General features: G+C 35.4%; 1 protein-coding gene and 1 pseudogene across 7 annotated transcripts in view; one reads left to right on the forward strand and one right to left on the reverse strand.

Annotated features, from left to right (window-relative positions):
- DENND1A (DENN domain containing 1A) overlaps positions 1-19,438 on the forward strand; it is a 536,105-nt gene that overhangs the window by 81,725 nt on the left and 434,942 nt on the right. The gene's annotated exons all lie outside the window — the stretch shown is intronic.
- LOC105721220 (phosphatidylinositol-glycan biosynthesis class F protein-like) lies at positions 2,906-3,550 on the reverse strand (annotated as a pseudogene).

A 19,438-nucleotide genomic window follows, 5' to 3' on the forward strand; every position in this document is an offset into this window, starting at 1 on the left:
ATATAAGTGGAATCATATAATATTTGTCCTTCTGTGTCTGGTTTATTTCACTTACCCTAATGTTTTCAAGATTTGTTCATGTTGTAGTGTGCATCAGAACTTCATTCCTCTTTATGGCTGAATACTTATCCATTAGATGTATATACTCCATGTTGTTTATCCATTCATCTCATGGACAATTTGGTTGTCTCCACCTTTTGGCAATTGTGAATAATGTTGCAATCAACACTGTCATTCATTGTTGGTGTCTGTTTGCATTTCTGCTTTCACTTCCTTTGAGTATATACCTAGGAATGGCATTGCTGGATCATATAGTAATTCTATTTTTAGCTTTTTCAGAAACTGCCAAGCTGTTTTCCAGAACAGCTGCACCATTTTATATAGCCAATAGCAATGTGTGAGGTTCCAATTTCTCCACATTCTTGTTAGTGGATACTGTTGTCCATCTCTTTTATTATAGCCATTCTAGTGGGTGTGAAGTGATATGCCATTGTTATTTTGATTTGCCTTTCCCTAATGCCTAATGATGTTGAGCATCTTTTAGTGTGCTTCTTGTATATTTTCTATGGAAAAACATCTATTCAGTGACAGGGTCTTTTAAAAACTGGGTTATATAAGGGTTCTTTATATGTTCTAGATCCTAGTCTCTTATCAGATATATGACTTGCAAGTACTTTCTCCCACTTTGTAGGTCAGCTTTTCTCTTTCTTGATAGTGCCATCTGAAACACTGAAGTTTTTTATTTCAGTGAAGTCCTGTTTATCTAATGTTTCTTTTCATGTTTGTGCTTTGGTATGGTATCTAAGAAACCATTGCCCATCCTAAAGTTACAATGACATCCTGAAGTAGTAATGGTTTATTTCTGTGTTTCTTCTTCTTCTTCTTCTTTTTTTTTTTTTTAAGGTTTTAGCACTTATATTTGGGTCTATAATCCATTCCTTTTTTTTGATACAGGTTTTTGCTTGATCACCCAGGCTGGAATATAGTGGCATGATACAGAGGTTGCTGACTGCAGCCTCAGCTTCCCAGGCTCAAGCAATCTCTGCAAGTAGCTGGGACTGCAGGTGTACACTACCAAACCCACCTAATTTTTGGGGGGTGGGTAGGGAGAGATAAGGTTTTGCTATGTTGCCCAGGCTGGTCTTGAACTCCTGGCTCAAGCGATTCTTCAACACATCTTCCCAAAGTTCTGGGATTAAAGGCATGAGCCACTATCCCCAGCCTATAATTCAAATTGAGTTGATTTTTATGTATGCTTATAAGGAAGGATTCTATCCTTATTATTTCAAATATATATAGTCATTTGCCCCTGTACCTTCTGTTGAAAAGTATTAATTCTCCATTGAATTGTTTTGGTTTCCTTGTTGAATTTCTTTTTTTTTTTTAAGACAGGCTCACTCTGTTGCCCAGGCTGGAATGTAGTGCCACGATCTTGGCTCACTGCAACCTCCACCTCCCAGGTTCAAGAGATTCTCGTGTCTCAGCCTCTCAAGTAGCTGAGACTACAGGTGTGCACCACCATGCCTAGCTAATTTTTTGTATTTTCAATGGAGGTGGGTTTCGCCATGTTGGCCAGGTTGGTCTCAAACTTCTGGCTTGAAGTGATCTGCTCACCTCAGCCTCCCAAAGCACTGGGATGATAGGCATAAGCCACCATGCCCAGCCCCTTGTTGAAAATTAATTGATAATTATAATTGGCAATTGCAAATATTTATTTCTGGGCTCTCAATCCCATTCATATCCTTATGATAAAGACTACACTATCTTTATTACTGTAGATTTTATAATTGAAAAGTATGAGTTCTCCAATATTGTTCTTTTTAAAGATTGTTTGACTATTCTGGGTCCCTTGCATCTCCATATGAATTTTAGTATTAGCTTATCAATTTCTGCAAAAAGCCCAGCTGGGATTTTGCTAGGGATTTAATTGAATCTATAGATTCATTTGGGGAGCATTGTCAGCTTAACAATATTGCATTACAATCCTTGAATGTAGGATATTTTTCCATTTATTAAGGTAATGTTTAGGGTTTTTTCCCCACAATGTTTTGTAGTTTTCAGAGTATAAGTTTTACAATCCTCTTGTTAAATTTACTCCTATTTTTCTTAATCTTTTTGATGTTATTGTAAATGGATATTTTGAATTTCATTTTTGTATTGTTCTTTGTTAGTGTATAGAAATAGAATTGACTTTTAAAAATATTGATCTATTATCCTGCAGATTTGATGAACTGGTTTATTAGTTCAAATAGTTTCTTAGTCAATTTCTTAGGATTTTCTTTGTGTAAGATTATGTAATATACAAATCAAGATAGTGCTATTTCTTCCTTTCCATTCTTGATGACTTTTATTTCTTTTTCATACCTAATTGCCCTGGCTAGAACCTCCAATACAATGTTGAATAGAAGTGGCAGAAATGAATATTCTTTTCTTTGTCCTCATCTTAAAGAGAAACATTTAGTCTTTTACCATCATTATGATATTAACTATAGATTTTTGTAGATGCCCTTTATCAGCTTGATGAAGTTCCCTTTTGTTTCTAGTTTGTTGAGTGGTTTTTTTTTTAAGGCATGAAAGGATGTTAGATTTTTTAGGTACTATTTCTGTGTCTTTTGAGATGATCTTGTGATTTTTGTTCATCATACTCTAGGTATGGCTTATTACATTAATCTATTTTTGAATGTTAACCAACCTTGCATTCTTGTTTTAAAAAATTCTCTAAGTACTTTATTTTAACTAGAAGATACTATCTCCAAGGAGTTTCATGGTTTAAAAAGCTACAATTACATCACGTTGTAACTACATAAAACATAGTGCTGTAATGGAACTACTTGACTTTGATTATATACATTTTACACAGCCTTATGGAATCTATGTAAAGGAATATTTTCTCCCTTCATTCCAATTAATTGTTCTTGTATAGAAATTGCTTTATATTCCAGTATATCCAGAATGGTAAAATAACAAGGCCAACCATGTGGCTGAAGCTGGCTCCAAGCATACAGGAGATGGGCCATACCTGCCATGGTCTTTTCCCACTCAGTGATATTGGCAATGCTTCAAGCTGTGCTTCTACAAAACTACAAATTGTAATGATCTGGAGACCGTTTTCCCAAATGGCTGCAATTCCATTTCTGCTGAAAACTCTAAGCCATGCTTTGAGATTTGGTCCTAACAAACATAAGGCACAGTGGTAAAAGTAGACAAAATGACTGCAAATAAAAATGTTTCCAACACCAACTCTATTAGTTCCATATAAAACAAAAATTACATGAAAGAAGAAACAGGACAAAAGAATGTAGTTACAGAATTTAAAAAATCAAGTTACCTTGTGTGATAATGAACTTTTTAGAAGATGCATTTGGTTTCATACTAAATATGATACTAGATTGATAGCAGCTACAAAACCAGAACATATGTACAACCATGTCAAGTATGTTTACAATATTGAGAAGTTCTCCAAGAAGAATGATAGAATGAAGACATTAGGATAATTGAAAATATGCATAAAACATGGATAAGGTGGTTTTTTGATGCCAGTGTCTTTCATGGTGTTTTCTTTAGTGGCTATCTCTCTGTCTCTTGAAGAGAAGGGACTTGGGGAACTGCTGTGTTCTACTGTCATGTGGGAAGGGCTGTCCTGGCCCTAATGCAGGTACCAACCTTGGATTCTTGGGATAAATCTCACTTGGTCATAGTGTGTAATCCTTTTTCTTGTATTGCTAGATTTAGTTTGCTAGTATTAATATATTGAATATTTTTGCACTTTAATTTTCTTATGGTGTATTTGTTTGCTTTGGGTATCAGCATATACTGACCTTATAGAATAATTGGGAAGTTTTTCTTTCCTATTTTAGTTTTGAAAGCGTTTATAAAGAATTAGTATTAGTTCTTCTTTAAATGTTTGGTAGAATTCTCTAGTAAAGTCATCTTAGTTTGTCAGTTTTTGTGGGAAGTTTTTAAATTAGTAATTCAATCTCTGGCTATAGGTCTATTCAGATTTTCTGTTGCTTCTTGAATCAGTTTTGGTAGTTTGTATTTTTCTAGTGATTTGTCCATTTTGTATACCTAACTTGTTGGCATGCATTTGTTCATAGCATTCTCTCTTTTTTTTCTGCTAAACCTGAAAACCTAGATAAATTCTGAAATAGCTGTAATATTAATATTCTCTTATTCCTCTGTATTTCCGCAAATTTGGTCCTGATGGTTTTTTCTTTTATTTCTCACCTCTCATGCATTGTACTTGCAACCGCTGCAAACTAATTGTTATTCCCAGATGCTGTTTGTCTGAAATGTCTTTTCTCTTTTTCCATTAGAGGAATTGGCATTTATTTTCAAGATAATTTATTCCCTCCCCCCGCTTCCTTCCCTTCCTCCCTTCCTTCCTTCCCTCTCTTTCTCACTTTTCTCTTTCTCTCTGCCTTTCCTGCCTACCCTGCCTTTCCTGCCTTGTCTCGCTGTGCCACCCAGGCTGGAGTGCAGTGGCATGATCTCTGCTCACTGCAACCTCTGCCTCCCACCAAGCAGTTCTCCTGCCTTAGCCTCCCAAGTAGCTGGGATTACAGGCATGTGTCACCACTCCCAGCTTCTTTTTGTATTTTTAGTAGAGATGAGGTTTCACCATGTTGGCCAGGCTGGTCTCAAACTCCTGCCCTCAAGTGATCTGCCCACCTTGGCTTCCTAAAGTGCTGGGATTACAGGCATGAGCCACCGCTCCCGGCCACTTGTTTCTTTCAAAGGACAGCTAAGCATCCTATTCACCTTCTTTTCCCTAAGGAGAAACATGGGACTTAATATAAATTGTTTCTTGGGAATTTCATGTTGAATAAATGAACGAGGTATGAAACATTTCTTCTGAACGCTCAACCTGTTTGGATGCCTGAAAAGTATCTGAAATTCAAAATGTCTGAATTCTAACTTATTATCTGCTCGTTAAACCGAATGAAGCTTGGTCCCCTTTCTCTGAGCAGCACATTTAAAAAATCCAGTATGCAACCTAAAAACCTACTGCCTTTATCCTGGTCACCTGCCTTCCTGCTCACCCTCTGTATTCAATGAATCAGAAAAATGTGATTGATTTACCTAAATGTCTTTAAAAACTAGGTATTATTTCCCAACTATCATCATCTTAAACCTCTTTCTCACCACCCCTCCAAAACAACCTTGTTCTCCCATTCCTTCAGGTCTCACCTCAGACATTAAGTCATCCTTAGGGGAACCTTTTCAGATTCCCAAAGTAAGCTTGTTCTTACTGTATGGTCTTGTGGCATTTGCCATAGCTTATAATTATGTTGCTTGTGTGATTATTAGTTTGTCTGAAGTTCTGTACTGGACCTTAAACTCTTTGAGGGTAGAGATCATCCAATATTTTCTTCACCACTGTATGACCAGATCTCAGTATTGAGAAGATTTAGTGAATATTTATGGAATGAACAAACCACTGAAAATTAGGTAATTTATGTGGCAATGCCTTTAAAATGAAAGTTGCTGGAGAAACATTATTTTGATGATCTCTTAACATTTAAAATAACGGATTAGTTTGTTGAATTTGTAATTTTTTGTTTGGGTGAAGAGAAGTTCTAAATTCTCATGGTATTAAGAGTGGATCATCTTGGATAGATCCACTTCTTGCCTATTAGGCTTTGTTTACTGGGATTATGAAATTGGTATAACAATAATAAAGTGTAGAGTCTCTCCAGAAAGCACTATACTACTTCATAAATGACATCACCTTGGTAATTATCACATTTGGTTTAAGATTTCACTTAGCACAAAATGGGTTGCAGAAAGTCTAACCCTTGTATATATTCAAGTAAAGGTGATGACTTTCTTCACAGTAGAGCAGAGATGAAATCGTTCCCACATTTGTTATTCTGAATGGAGCCTTGGGATGAAATTCCAAGCAGCAGAATGCCACTTAACATTCTGCATGCTATTTTGCTCTTTAGTAGCATAATTGTAAAATGAGGCAATAAAACCAGAAAAGATATAATATTTATACCTGTGTAGGCACTTCATATGATAAAATGTCACACGGGACTGTTTACTCCCTGCTGGTTATTTGGATAACGCCCCACCTGCCTAGTGATGGGAGGTGCTGAGTCTTGCATAAATCTTGGAAAGAAGGTTAGGGTTAACATAGTTCTTCAGTAGGGAAAGAAAATACAGCATATATGATAATAATGGTGACTCTTTGATTACTATTTTTGTACCAGCACTGTGCTAGGCCCTTGGGGACAGACTGTGACAAAGAGGGAGAGAATATAAGCGAGTACCTTTCATGTCAGCTATTCTGCTATACATTTTACTTACAATATTTGTAAACCTTATAATAACTCTGCCAGGTAGGTGGTGTTATCTCCATGTATATATGACTGATTCTTGTTTATCTCATAAAAAATTCTAACGACCTCTTTGGAGTTCTGTTATAATTATCATGTTTAAACTTTGGTGCTTTTTTTTAAGTTTAAATAGTCTTTTTTTTTTTTTTGAGACAAAAAAAATTAATGAGAAGAGACAAAGAAACATCAAAGAGCTTTTTCCTCTGATTGCTGTGTTAGAACTTTTGCCTGAAAATAGGTTACATTCCTTCTGTTTTCAGCTGAATCCTCATTAACTTTACATTTTAATGATGTCCAGGGCAAATTACACCATTTATGGTCAGTACCTTAAAGGAATGCTTAAAGGGGACTTAAAAATTTTTTTTTGAGTGGTGGATGTATTTACTGCAGGAATATAAATTGATCCAGAATTCTTAAAAAAAAAAAAAAAGACAAAAACCCTTGAAACATGGGGTTGGTGTTCCATTTCTAACTATTATAACAATTTAATTCAAAAGAAATTACTTTCAGCTCAAAGTAAATTAATCATTAAAGAACGTATTTATAATATTTGGGAGTATGCAACTGGAACCAGTGTCCTACATTTGTTTTTGAAAATAGTTTCAGTTTCTCATTTACTTGGATTTAAATTCAATTTTACAGCTTAGCTTCAGAAATAATTCATAGGTGGTAGATGCTCAATAGGAATAAATGAAGACAGCTTCTCCCAGTTATGAAAAAAACAAGGGTGATTGAAATGCTAATATGTTGATAGACAGATTGTATTTGCACAAGAATGAGGGAATCTGCTATAAGGTGGAACTCTTCACAGGATTCCAAATTATTCAATTTAAAAGAACAATATGAACTGCGGAACTGCGGAACTGTGCTTTCATTGTAAGCTTTGAATGCTTAATTATTATTAGATAAATTGGAATAAAGTGTCATGTTGTGTCAAATATTGGTTATTTATTTAACAATTATTGGATAAGTGGATTAAGAGAAATCAGCCTGTCTGTTGGGGAAACTGTAATTATGAGAATGCCCCATCTAACATCAGGTATTTTATAAGGTTTGCATTCCTGTTTTTTAAATGTGTTTAATTGAATCCCTTCTGTGTGCGAGGCAATGGCCTAATGTCCTTGTTAAGGTGTTTTTGAATATAGGGGGTGGAGTTTCACTAAAACTAGCTCAGGAAGGGCAGGGATGGAGGTGGAGAGGTCCGTTGTACAGTGAAGAACAGGAAGCAAAACCAGCTGGGCTTCATGAGGACCAACTGGAACCGGAAAGTCATGCACCAGGGTGGCTTCATCTCTTTCATCATGGCTTTGCCTCTGCTGGCTTCCTTTGTTCACCACTTATCTTGGTAATGGTTCAAAGTGGTCTATATGATCTTTTAAGCTTGGCTTCCCACCGCTAACAGACACTTTTTGTCTGTGCCCAAGGTCAATTCTAGCATGTGGCTCAGCCCAGACCTGGATGGTCCCTGTGGTCTCCAGGTGCTCTGCTGTACTGCCCCTTCTGCATGAGCAGAGTGAAACATGTCTGGATGGAAAAGATACGGCTCTTGCCCATGTGTGGCTTTTTGTGGAGATGATAATACACCTAAAAATATTGTTTCTACTTAAATGTGCTATGGACTTCCCTATAAATAAAATATTTTAGTTATCTGCGGTATTTGCAAATTGAGGAAACAGTGGGAGAGTTTGGGCAATGCCACTGAGGGAGGGTGAAATGATTTTCTTTTAGAATGAGATTTTTCCTAGGTAGAGCTTCCTGAGGCTCTAAATCCATAATTGGATCCTACTTGCAACTGTACAAGGAAACTGAATGTAGAAGGAAAAATAAATTTTCTTAGTTAAGTTTTCTTTCCAGGTACTGTCTTGAATGATTGGCCAACATATCTAATGCAATTTAAGGACATTTGGGAATCTTTGGGTCTAATCTATTGTGGCTAATGATTCTTGATATGGCTACTTTTTTTACTTGTCCATATTTCACTTTTCAAAGGATTCAGTTAAAGTGCTAGCAGATTCTGCAAGTGCTCCTCAAGCATCATCATTCTTATAGCTGAGTATTGAATTGGAGCAAAGCTCCTGGTTGTAACTTAACATTTGTTAAGCTTCTGTTTGCTTTATATATAAGTATATATATATATGTTATATATACACATGTATATACACCCATATATATGTACACATATGTACACAGATGAACAAGTCTGTGTTTTTTCTTATTCTTTCTGGAGCCCGTAAGAGATTACATATTGTCCTCACTTTATAAGTGTTACAAACCAAGGAACAGAAAGATGAAGTAACTTGCCTTAAGGTAATACAGCTAGTAAGTAGTGGATTGTTGATTCAATTTTAGGCCTGTACTGTGCTTCCTGTGTCTATGATAGCTCTGCTTAAGGTTAATGGTTAGGTTGTGTTTCTGGAGTGCTCAACTTCTCTGTTGGAACAAGGTTTTACATCCTCATGGCTTGGTTAAAAGCATAAGTTCTGGTTCAGGTACAGCCAGTTTATAAGCAGTGTGGTGACAGGATGTACAAGTTAGTTGTTTCATATTTTTAATTTGTAAAATGGGATTATTAATTGGTCCCATCATAGAGGTTTCATAGGAGGGATAAAAGAAATGGTACAGTCTTTTTGCCACAACATGTGAGGAACAGTGTCAGAATAATGGAAAAATTGCATTGGTTTGTATGTTTTACGCCACCAGGTTGCATTAACTGAAGTCAAAGTAGCTAGCACTGTTTTTCTTGGTCTTTACATTTGGGCAGGTTCTCAACTTTCTTAATTTTTGCCTTTTCTTTGGGAAAAGAGGTTCTGACCTTGAGGTTTAGGTTGAGATTGCCATTGATAGAGTTAGGGCTCCCAAATTGTGCTTTTAACTTTTCTTTATATAGTTTTAAACAATAATTTTAAAATAGTTTGGTTTCTCAGTTTTCGGAAAAACTACATATGTATAACATTTTTATTCATACCTTATCCCTGGATAGTAGTATCTGGTTGAACAGTAATTTAAAAATAGTTTGGTCTTTCAGTTTTCAGAAAAACTACATATATATAATGTTTGTATCCCATACCTTACCCCTGGATAGGAGTGTCAGGTTGTTTCTGGGTTGTTGCTGATGCAACAAGACTATTTTGAAGTTGTGTTTTCTCCTTTAACTTGACCTGGTTTGTTGAAAGATGCTCGATCCTTTTGGGAGCAGGCAAGGGGGTGCTAATTGTGAAGTATCTTTGTTGAGTGATGAGGCACTGGTGTCTGTGAATGTAGTGGAATGGTGGGATCCCTCTGATTATTCTAATTGTGAGAATGTGGGAACATAGGAAAGCAGCATGCAAAATCGTAAGATGCACAGGCTTTATCCTCGGTTGGGAGGACTTTAAATCCTGACCCTTTCTTGGCCAGTAAACTGACTTGGACAAGGCACTTGAACTTTTTGGATCTCAATATTCTCATCAGTAATGTGGAGTTACTATTCTCTGCCTATTTTATTATCTTGAGAATTTAATGGCATAAGAAATGTAATGATATGAGGTATTCAGAGTGCATTCCTCATAGTAGATATTCAATATATGTTTAGTAAGGGAACTATAGAAGATAATAGAAATGTAGTTGTAGCCTATTTTATGCAATAAATATTCTAAAACCTTTTATATTATTTTTAGAAATTATAATGAAATAGAAAGGGAATGAACTTCTTTTGAAAAAGTCTGGTAAATTTTGTAATGTGAATAAACAACTTTCACTTGTAAGACAACATTAAAATTTATAAAAATGTATACCTGCATACATTTTTCTGTATAGAAATTTGTTATATGCAGTAACATTTTAGTATTTCCTCAAATTGGAAATGAATAGCATGTGATATTAAGTCACTTAAAAATTCTGTAATATGAAATATTAAAAACTTAGACTCAAACTGTATTTTACCTAGCCACCTTTTTGACTGCCTTTCTTTTGGTATTTTATTATATATCCTCTCCTTTTTATTTTTGTAAAAAACTGTATTAGCTTTTTTCTTTTTAACCATATTTTTCCCCTCTATAATTTTATTGAAGAAATGAACTTATGTTATTTTTTCTCTCATAGTAAGCCAAGTCTGGTGAATAAAACACCCATAGTCAAGAAATTTATGTGAGCTTGGCTGCACTGTTAACTCCCTGATTTCCTTCAGTCTTATTAATTCATATGTGAACCCAGAGGTATTATTGCCTATTAGCCTTTCCTCTTAGTTATTTTGTAAAAGTGTGCAATTGATATGAGAGTGTTGTGAAACCTTTGGAGACAGTGCCCTGGACATACTGAGGTAAATTTTGTTCCAGATCAACAGATAGCACCCTACCGTAATCTGCCAGCAACTTGTTTATATAATTGTCAATAAAATTTCTGGCTTAGGAAAGAATTTTTGTTATCCTGAAACTTAACATGCCATGTCTTTGGAACCAAGGAGAAATAATAATAGTAACTACCAAACACCTACTGTGTGTCAGACACTCTGCTGGATACTTTACACATAGATCTTTCATCCTCAAACTCCAAGATAGCCCTTCTTCCTCATTTTATTGAGGGAGGTTAAGAAAATGACCCCTAACCATCCCACTGTGCCAGGCTTCATAGCTCTTCCCTCTTTTATATAGCATATATACCATATACCACTTTTTACCATATCCTCGGGAACCTTAAAGGACCTAACAGAAGTCAGAATGTATTTTGATGGAAAGTTAGTGATTCTTTTCTACTAATTTTTTTCTGTCGGAATGAATGAAGTGTGTGGTGGAGGAGTGTGTTTTGAGAGTTTTTGCAGTAGAAAGGTGCTTAGGTTTTTGCTGTTTTTTTTCCTGGAAATAAAGAGGAAAATTCAGATGCCCAAGATAAAGAGTTAGGGAAAATAATAGTAGTTTGTGGTTAGTGTCTAGATGAACTAGACTTCTGGAAGGATCCTTTGATTTTTGAAGTGTATTATTATGATTGGATAGTTGTGTGTGTGGTAGTGGTGAGGGTTGTGATGTGTGTGCTTGACCATTATAAAACTACCTTCATTACTAGAGGAACACAGATTCCCCCCACCTCTCCCGTGACTGTATAGTTGAAAGCCTTCTTTTATCATTTTGCTGCCATATGTGTTTGTGAAAATCAGCTGCGTTGTAAAAATTCTTACTTCCTGGAAACCAGAAACCCATTCAGCTAGTGTCCCTACCCTGACCACTTCCTCTTCATTATTTCTAAATGACGGTGCTATTCCAGTAGCATTCCAGGCGTTCATCTAGCTAGGATTCCTTTTTCACGTTTGCTATTTGGTGCGTTTTTTCCTGTTTTATTTTGTTTCTTTGTCCTGATTAGTTCACCAAGTATAATAGGAAAGACATTTGCTTTGTTGTTGTTTTTTTTTCTCTAAAGCAAGTTATTTTAGAGGGAGAGTTTACCAGTGATAAGAGCTGTTTATGTCCTAAGCGATTGATTTGTAATTAATGTTGCCTGGGCTCTTGCCTGTTGGCAGAATTGGTAACAGCTTGCAGTATTTTTTAAATTCTCTTTTCTTTTTGGTATTTTGACAATGTCATTCATATCTCATGAAAAACTACCTCAGACAGGTTAAATGTGTTAAAACATGGAACGAAAAGGATGGAAGGAGACCCAGTGCTGCCTAGAAACCTTGATCTTTTGCCAAAGTATTTAAACAATTTAGTGTTTTGGTTTCCTAGCTCCAAGCTGCTTCTCAAATCCCTTGCTAATTAATCCAGTTAATGCTTTGTAGACTTACTATATGCAGTGCTTTGGCTTGCTCGTCTATCATTGAGAAGTCCGTTTTGTTTCTTGAAGCAAACCTAAGCTCTGTTCTGGTGCAATGCTACATACAGGGCTTATGATGTGTAAGTAGTTTGGGGCCTTTAAAACTCCTATGTGTGTGTCTATATGTATGTCCTCTGCATTTTATAGTCCTTAGGCTCAAAATTTTAAAATAAAAAAAGACAAAGTAGAAAATAGAAATCAGATATTTCACACCAAACCTGTGAACTGAAGACTCCCTCTACTACTTGTTGTGTTAATTGTGCAAATTACTTGATGTCTCTAAGCCTCAATTTCCTCATCTGTAAAATGGGAGAAAATAATTTATTCCTCCTCATAGTATTTTTGTGAGGATGAAGAGTTTCTTAAACACTTAGCAAGTGTTCAGAACACATAAAGCTCAGTGAATGATGACCGGTTTTATTATTCTGTTGTGACCCCTATGTGTTGAATAAATTAACCTCTTTTGGTGTTTGCTGAATTTTGGAGGAAGTAGATTCCTTTTATCTATTTCTCTTTTGGCAAAGATATATCAAATGTCTCAATTGTATCAAGGATTTAAAAATCAAGCATTTGTTCATTTAACAGTAGTGATAATAAAAAATAGACAGCTGTATTCCATTTGAGCCTGGTTTTAAGACTCATTGATGTGAGTTATCAATACAAAAGATCTTTCTAAAGTCTAAAAGGTGAATATCTCTTATTTGCTTACTAGAAAGCTTAGGTGCAGAAAAATATATAGGTTATTTCTTTTTCCAAGTTAAATAATTAAATATGGAGGCAAATTCAGGAATATTTATTGCTAATGAAGCTCATGATGACTTTTTTTTACTAACCCATTTCTGAAATTTGTGTATTATGCCTTAAAAAGCTCAGAGTGTGTTCTGGGGATTAGGAATTGCCAGGGTCCTCATTTAATCGTTATAGGAAATTTCGCATTTCCCCCGCCAAGGAATATGTGGAGAAAAAAATTGGCTGTGCCAAAATAATGTAACATTCTATTTTTTTCCAGCTAATCTTTTTTGTTTTTATGTTTAGAAAAATTTTTTTATAACATAAAAAACAGGAACAAACAGATAGGAAAATTCAGAAATACAAGTTAACAGCTTGATGGATTATCACAAAGTTAAAATGTCCAGGGTCAAGACATAGAACATTAGTAAGCATCTTGCCAGCCATCCTTATGTGTCCTTCCAAACGCCACCCCTTCAATTAGAGAACTATAACTTTTTTTTTTTTTTTAAAGAGATGAGATCTCATTGTTGTTCAGGCTGGAGTTCAGTGGCAGAATCATAGCACACTGTAGCCTCAAACTCCCGGCTCAAAGGACCCTCCTGCTTCAGCCTCCTGAGTAGTTGTGACTACAGGCATGTACCACTCCCCTCCACCAGCTAATTTCCTGCAATGCTGCCCAGGCTAGTTTTGAACACCTGGGCTCAAATGATCTTCCTTCTTCAACCTTAGTAGCTGTGATTACAGATGTGAGCCAATGTGCCCAGCTAAAACCATTATCTTAACTTCTAATAGCATTGATCATTTTTTCTTGTTGTTGAACATTTATACATGGAGTTATATGGATGGAGTCATGAGTGTATTTAATATTTTACTTGGTTTCTTTTGCTCAACAATTATATTTGTGAGATTATCCTTGTGCATGCACCTGTGGTTTTCTCCTTTTCATTGCTATACAGTACTCCATAATATGAATATGCCACAATTGATCATTCCACTGTGTGTAGGCATTTATGTTTCCTGTTTGGTTTTGGTTATTTCAAATAATGCAGCTATGACATTATAGTGACTATATCTGGTGTTTATATACTCCCACTTTTGTTTGGTGTGTACAGAGAAGTGAAATTTCTGGGTCATAGTGTATGTGTATGTTTAGCATAAAATGCCAAGCAGTTTTCCAATGTGGTGGAACTGATTTGCATTCTCATCTTCTGTGTGAGTTCCTCTTGCTCCATATCATCACCAACACTTACTATTAAAGGTCTTTTCAATTTTAGCCATTCTGAGTGGATGTGTAGTGTATTTTGTTCTGGTTTTAATTTGCATTTTCCTTATTACCAGTGAAGTTGAACATCTTTTAATATACCTGCTGGTTATTTTGGTTATGTTGTTTTGTTATTTTTAAGGAATTCTTTATATACTATAGATTCAGTTTCTTTGGTCATGTGTTATAATTTATCTTCTACTCTGTGCCTTTCCACTCTTTTAAAAATTAATATTTTTAATTGACATAATTTTTTATATTTATAGAGTATAATGTGATGTTTTAATATATGTATATAATGTAGAATGATTAAATCAAGTGAATCAACATGTCCATAACTTCACTTATTTTTTTGTGGTGAAATTTACTTATTTTAAAATATGTAATACATTACTTTTGACTGTGATTTTTCTGCAGTGCAGTAGTTCTCAAAATTTATTCTCCCATCTGCCTGAAACACACACTTTGACCAACAACTCCCCATTCCAGCTTTCTTCTCTCTTATCCACCAGCCTCTGATAACCACCGTCCACTCTGTACTTCTATGTTCTATGAGTTCACCTTTTTTAGATTGCACATATAAGTGGGATGTGGTATTTGTCTTTCTCTGCCTGGCTTATTTCACTTCTCATAATTTCTTCTAGTTTCATCCATGGTGTCACAAATGACAGAATTTTCTTCTTTTCTAAAGCTGAATAATATTTCATTGTGGATATATACATTTTCTTTATCCATTCATCTGTTGATGAACACTTAGGTTCACTTAGGTTGTTTTCATATCTTGGCTATTGTAAATAATGCTGCAATGAACATGTCTTTCTAGTCTCTGTCTCCCCCTGCCCTTTTTTTTTTTTAATGTAAGAGACAGGGTCTTGCTATATTGCCCAGGCTGGTCTTGAACTTCTGAGGGATTCTCTCGCCTCAGCCTCCTGAGTAGCTAGGACTACAGGCATGTACCACCATACCCATCTTTTTTTCTTTCTTTTTTAATTTAGATTTTCCATAGGTTATTAGGGTACAGGTGGTATTTGGTTACATGAGTAAATTCTTAAGTGGTGGTATGTGAGATTATGATGTACCCATCACTGAGCAGTATACACTGCACCCTATGTGTAGTCTTTTATCCCTGCTATAAACATGCGTGTGCAAGTATCTTTTTCATATAATGACTTCTTTTTCTGTGGGTAGATACCTAGTAGTGGGATTGCTGGATCAAATGGTAGTTCTGCTTTTAGTTCTTTAAGGAATCTCTACACTGTTTTCCATAGTGGCTATACTAGTTTATGTTCCCACCAGCGGTGTAGAAATGTACCGTGATCACCACATCCATGCCAATATCTCCTGTTTTTTTTTGTTTGTTTGTTTGTTGATTATGGCCATTCTTGCAGGAGTCAGGTGGTATCACATTGTGGTTTTGATTTGCATTTCCCTGATCATTAATGATGTTGAGCATTTTTTCATGTTTTTTTGGCCATTTGTATGTCTTCTTTTCAAAAGTGCCTATTCATGTCCTTAGCCCACTTTTTGATGGGGTTGTTTGTTTTTTTCTTATTGATTTGTTTGAGTTAATTGTAGATTCTGGATATTAGTCTTTCGTCAGATGTATAGATTGTGAAGATTTTCTCCAACTCTGTGAGTTGTCTGTTTACTCTGCTGATTGGTCCCTTTGCCATGCAAAAACTCTTTAGTTTAATTAGGTCCTAGCTATTTATGTTTATTTTTATTGCATTTGCTTTTGGGTTGTTGGTCATGAAACCCTTGCCTAAGCCAATGTCTAGAATGGTTTTTCCAATGTTATCTTCTAGAATTCTTATAGTTTTAGGTCTTAGATTTAAGTCCTTAATCTATCTTGAGTTGATTTTTGTATAAGGTGAGAGATGAGGATCCAGTTTCATTCTCCTACATGTGGCTAGCCAGTTATCCCAGTACCATTTGCTGAAAAGGGTGTCCTTTCCCCGCTGTATGTTTTTGTTTGCTTTGTCAAAGATCATTTGGCTGGCTGTATGTATTTGGGTTTATTTCTGGTTTCTCTATTCTGTTCCATTGGTTTATGTGCGTGTTTGTATACCAGTACTGTGCTGTTTTGGTGACTATGGCTTTATAGTATAGTTTGAAATCAGGCAGTGTGGTGCTTCCAGATTTGTTCTTTTTGCTTAGTCTTTTTTTTTTTTTTTTTGCTCAAAAAGTTTTACTTTTTATATAGTCTTATTTATTAATAATTTTATTTATGCTTAGTGTTTTTTTGTGTTCTATTTTGAAAACTTTTCTCTATCACAAGGATTCTGTTAAGTTCTGCCTTTTTTTGTGTGTGTGTGATGGAGTCTTGCTTTGTCACTCAGGCTGGAGTGCAGTGGCATGATCTCAGCTCACTGCAACTTCCTTCTCCTGGGTTCAAGTGATTTTCCTGCTTTAGCCTCCTGAGTAGCTGGGATGACAAGCACCTGCCATGATGCCTGGCTAATTTTTTGTAGTTTTGTTAGAGACAGGGTTTCACCATGTTGGCCAGGCTGGTCTCGAACTCCTGATCTCAGGTGATCTGCCCACCTTGGCCTCCCAAAGTGCTGTGATTATAGACATGAGGCACCGTGCCTAGCCAAGTTCTGACATTTAATTTGGACTTTCATGTGCAGCTCTAAAATGCACTTGGAAATGATTTTTTTTTGTATGGTATAAGGCTTTATTAATAGGGCTTTATTACTATTTTGCCATATGAACCTTCGGTAGACATGGCACTATTTATTGCAAAGATCATCCTTTCTCTACTTTTCTGCATTGCTATTTTCATTAATCAAATGTCTTTGTATGCATGGGTCTCTTCCTGGTCTGTTTATCTATTGTACCACTCCCAACTGAATGAATTGTTGAAACTTTATAATAAGTTCTAATATCTAGTAGACTAAGTCTTCCCATTTTGTTATTGTTGAAAGTTTTTTCTTGGTTATTATTGGTCTTTGTAGTTTCATATAATTTTTGATTTGGTTTGCTAAGATTTTTATTGGGATTTCATTGAATTGATATAAATATGAGATTTGATTATTTACGTATTTAGTCTTCACATGAAGATTATATAATGAACATGACAGATCCCTTTACGTAGTTTAGGTCTTGTTATTTCTTTCAGTTATAGATATTCATGTATAAGTCTTGCTTATTTTCATTATATTTGTTTCTGGATATTTGGTGTTCTCTGCTATTGTAAATGGTATCTTTGAATTTCGTAGTCTAAATATTTATGGATGTGTTGAAATACAGTTAAATTTTGAAATCTGATGTATCCAGCGCATTTGCTAAGCTGTCTTATTGATTCCAATAATTTATCTGTAGATCTTGTATTTTTTTCCAAACACAGTCATGTTGTCTGCAAATAATAGTTGTATTTCCTCTTTTAATCCTTATGCCTTCCTGTCTTGTTCTTACTACATGGGCTTAGGACCAGCAGCATAATAGTTGATGAAGTTGATGATGGCAGGCATTCCTATTCTTTTCTCTATTTATTTATTTATTTATTTTTTCATTTTTGAGATGGAATTTCACTCTTGTCACCCAGGTTGGAGTGCAGTGGTGCAATCTCTGCTCACTGCAACCTCCACCTCCCAGGTTCAAGTGATTCTTCTGTCGCAGCCTCCTGAGTAGCTGGGATTACACGTGCCACCACCACGCCCAGCTAGTTTTTTTTTTGTATTTTTAGTAGAGATGGGGTTTCACCATGTTGGCCAGGCTGGTTTCAAAGTCCTGATCTCTGGTGATCCACCCGCCTCAGCCTCACAGAGTGCTGGGATTACAGGTGTGAGCCACCATGCCCTGCCCTCTTTTTTCTACTTTGAGGAAAAACTTTCAACATTTCACCTTTCAGTACAATGCTGGCTATAGTTTTTTTTTTTTTTTTAATTGAATTTTTTAATTGATTTATCACCCACTTATAGTAAAATGAACAAATCTTAAGCATACAGTTTGAATTTCGAAACATGTATACACCTGTGTAATTAATACCCCAAACAAGATGTAGATCAGTTTCCCACATATCCTCTTCTAGTTATTTCCAGTTCCTTTACCCCACCAGAGACAACAACTATTCTGCTATATGTTACCATAGATTAGTTTTGCTTTTCTTAAACCTTATAGAAATGGAATCCTATAGCATTTCCTTATAGAAATGGAATTCTCTTGGTTCTGGCTTCTTTCACTCAACATAAAGATTTTTTTAGAATCATCCATATTGCTTCACCTATCAGCAGTTTATTCTTTTTATTGGTCAGTAGTATTCCATTTTATAAATATTACAGTTTCTTATCCATTTTGGTGAGCATTCAGATGAGACACAGTTTTTAAAAATAGATACCATTTATCAGATTAAGGCATCTCGTTTGTGTTATTGGACTAAACTCTACTTGGTTGTCATATATTATCCTTTAATATATTGCTGGATTCCTATTGCTAAAATTTTGTTTAGAATTTTCACATCAATGTTTAAATGAGGGATACATTTACTTTCTTGCATTGTCCTTAGATTCTGGAAAATTTGCTGCGATACTGATGTGTGTTCTTCCTTAAAAGATTGAAAGAACTCACTAATGAAGCCATCAGAGCTTGTAGTTTTCTTCGTTAAAAATGTCTTAATTATATGTTCCCTTTGTTTAATAGTTATTATACTTATTCAGGTTTTCTATTTCTTATTGTATCAGGTTTTTTTGTATGTGTTTTCCTTCCTTTTGTCCTTTATTATCCATCTGTTGGATTTTCTTTTCCTATCTTCAGTGTTTGTCACTTTCTTTTGAAGCCTATTTATTTCCTCAGGATTTTTTTGAATTTATCTTCTTTTACCTTTTCTTTCTCTTCAGGCATTATCTGTTGTGGTTTTTGCTGCTGTTGTTGCTGTGTTTTCTCTAATGGGTTTTCATATTGGAAATGACTTTTTTCTTTAAGTCTGAATCTTTTTCGTGAGTTCATCACCTCATTTCTAGATTTTTATAATTCTAATTTGTGTATTATTTCATGTCATGTGTAATTTTCTTAATGTATTTTAACTAATTTGAAAGGAAGGTTACAGTTTTTATTTTGTGTTGATGTTTGTGTATCATACTTTCATTGTCTCTAGGGACATTAGTCTGAATCTTACTCTGATTTTTTTTTTTTTTTTTTTTGGAGACAGAGTTTCGCTCTTGTTACCCAGGCTGGAGTGCAATGGCACAATCTCGGCTCACTGCAACCTCTGCCTCCTGGGTTCAGGCAATTCTCCTGCCTCAGCCTCCTGAGTAGCTGGGATTATAGGCACGCGCCACCATGCCCAGCTAATTTTTTGTATTTTTAGTAGAGACGGGGTTTC

This window comes from Aotus nancymaae, unplaced genomic scaffold, assembly GCF_030222135.1.
Source record: "Aotus nancymaae isolate 86718 unplaced genomic scaffold, 86718_ANA_hifiasm-v0.15.2.pri h1tg000003l, whole genome shotgun sequence".
NCBI classification, from domain to species: Eukaryota; Metazoa; Chordata; class Mammalia; order Primates; family Aotidae; genus Aotus; species Aotus nancymaae.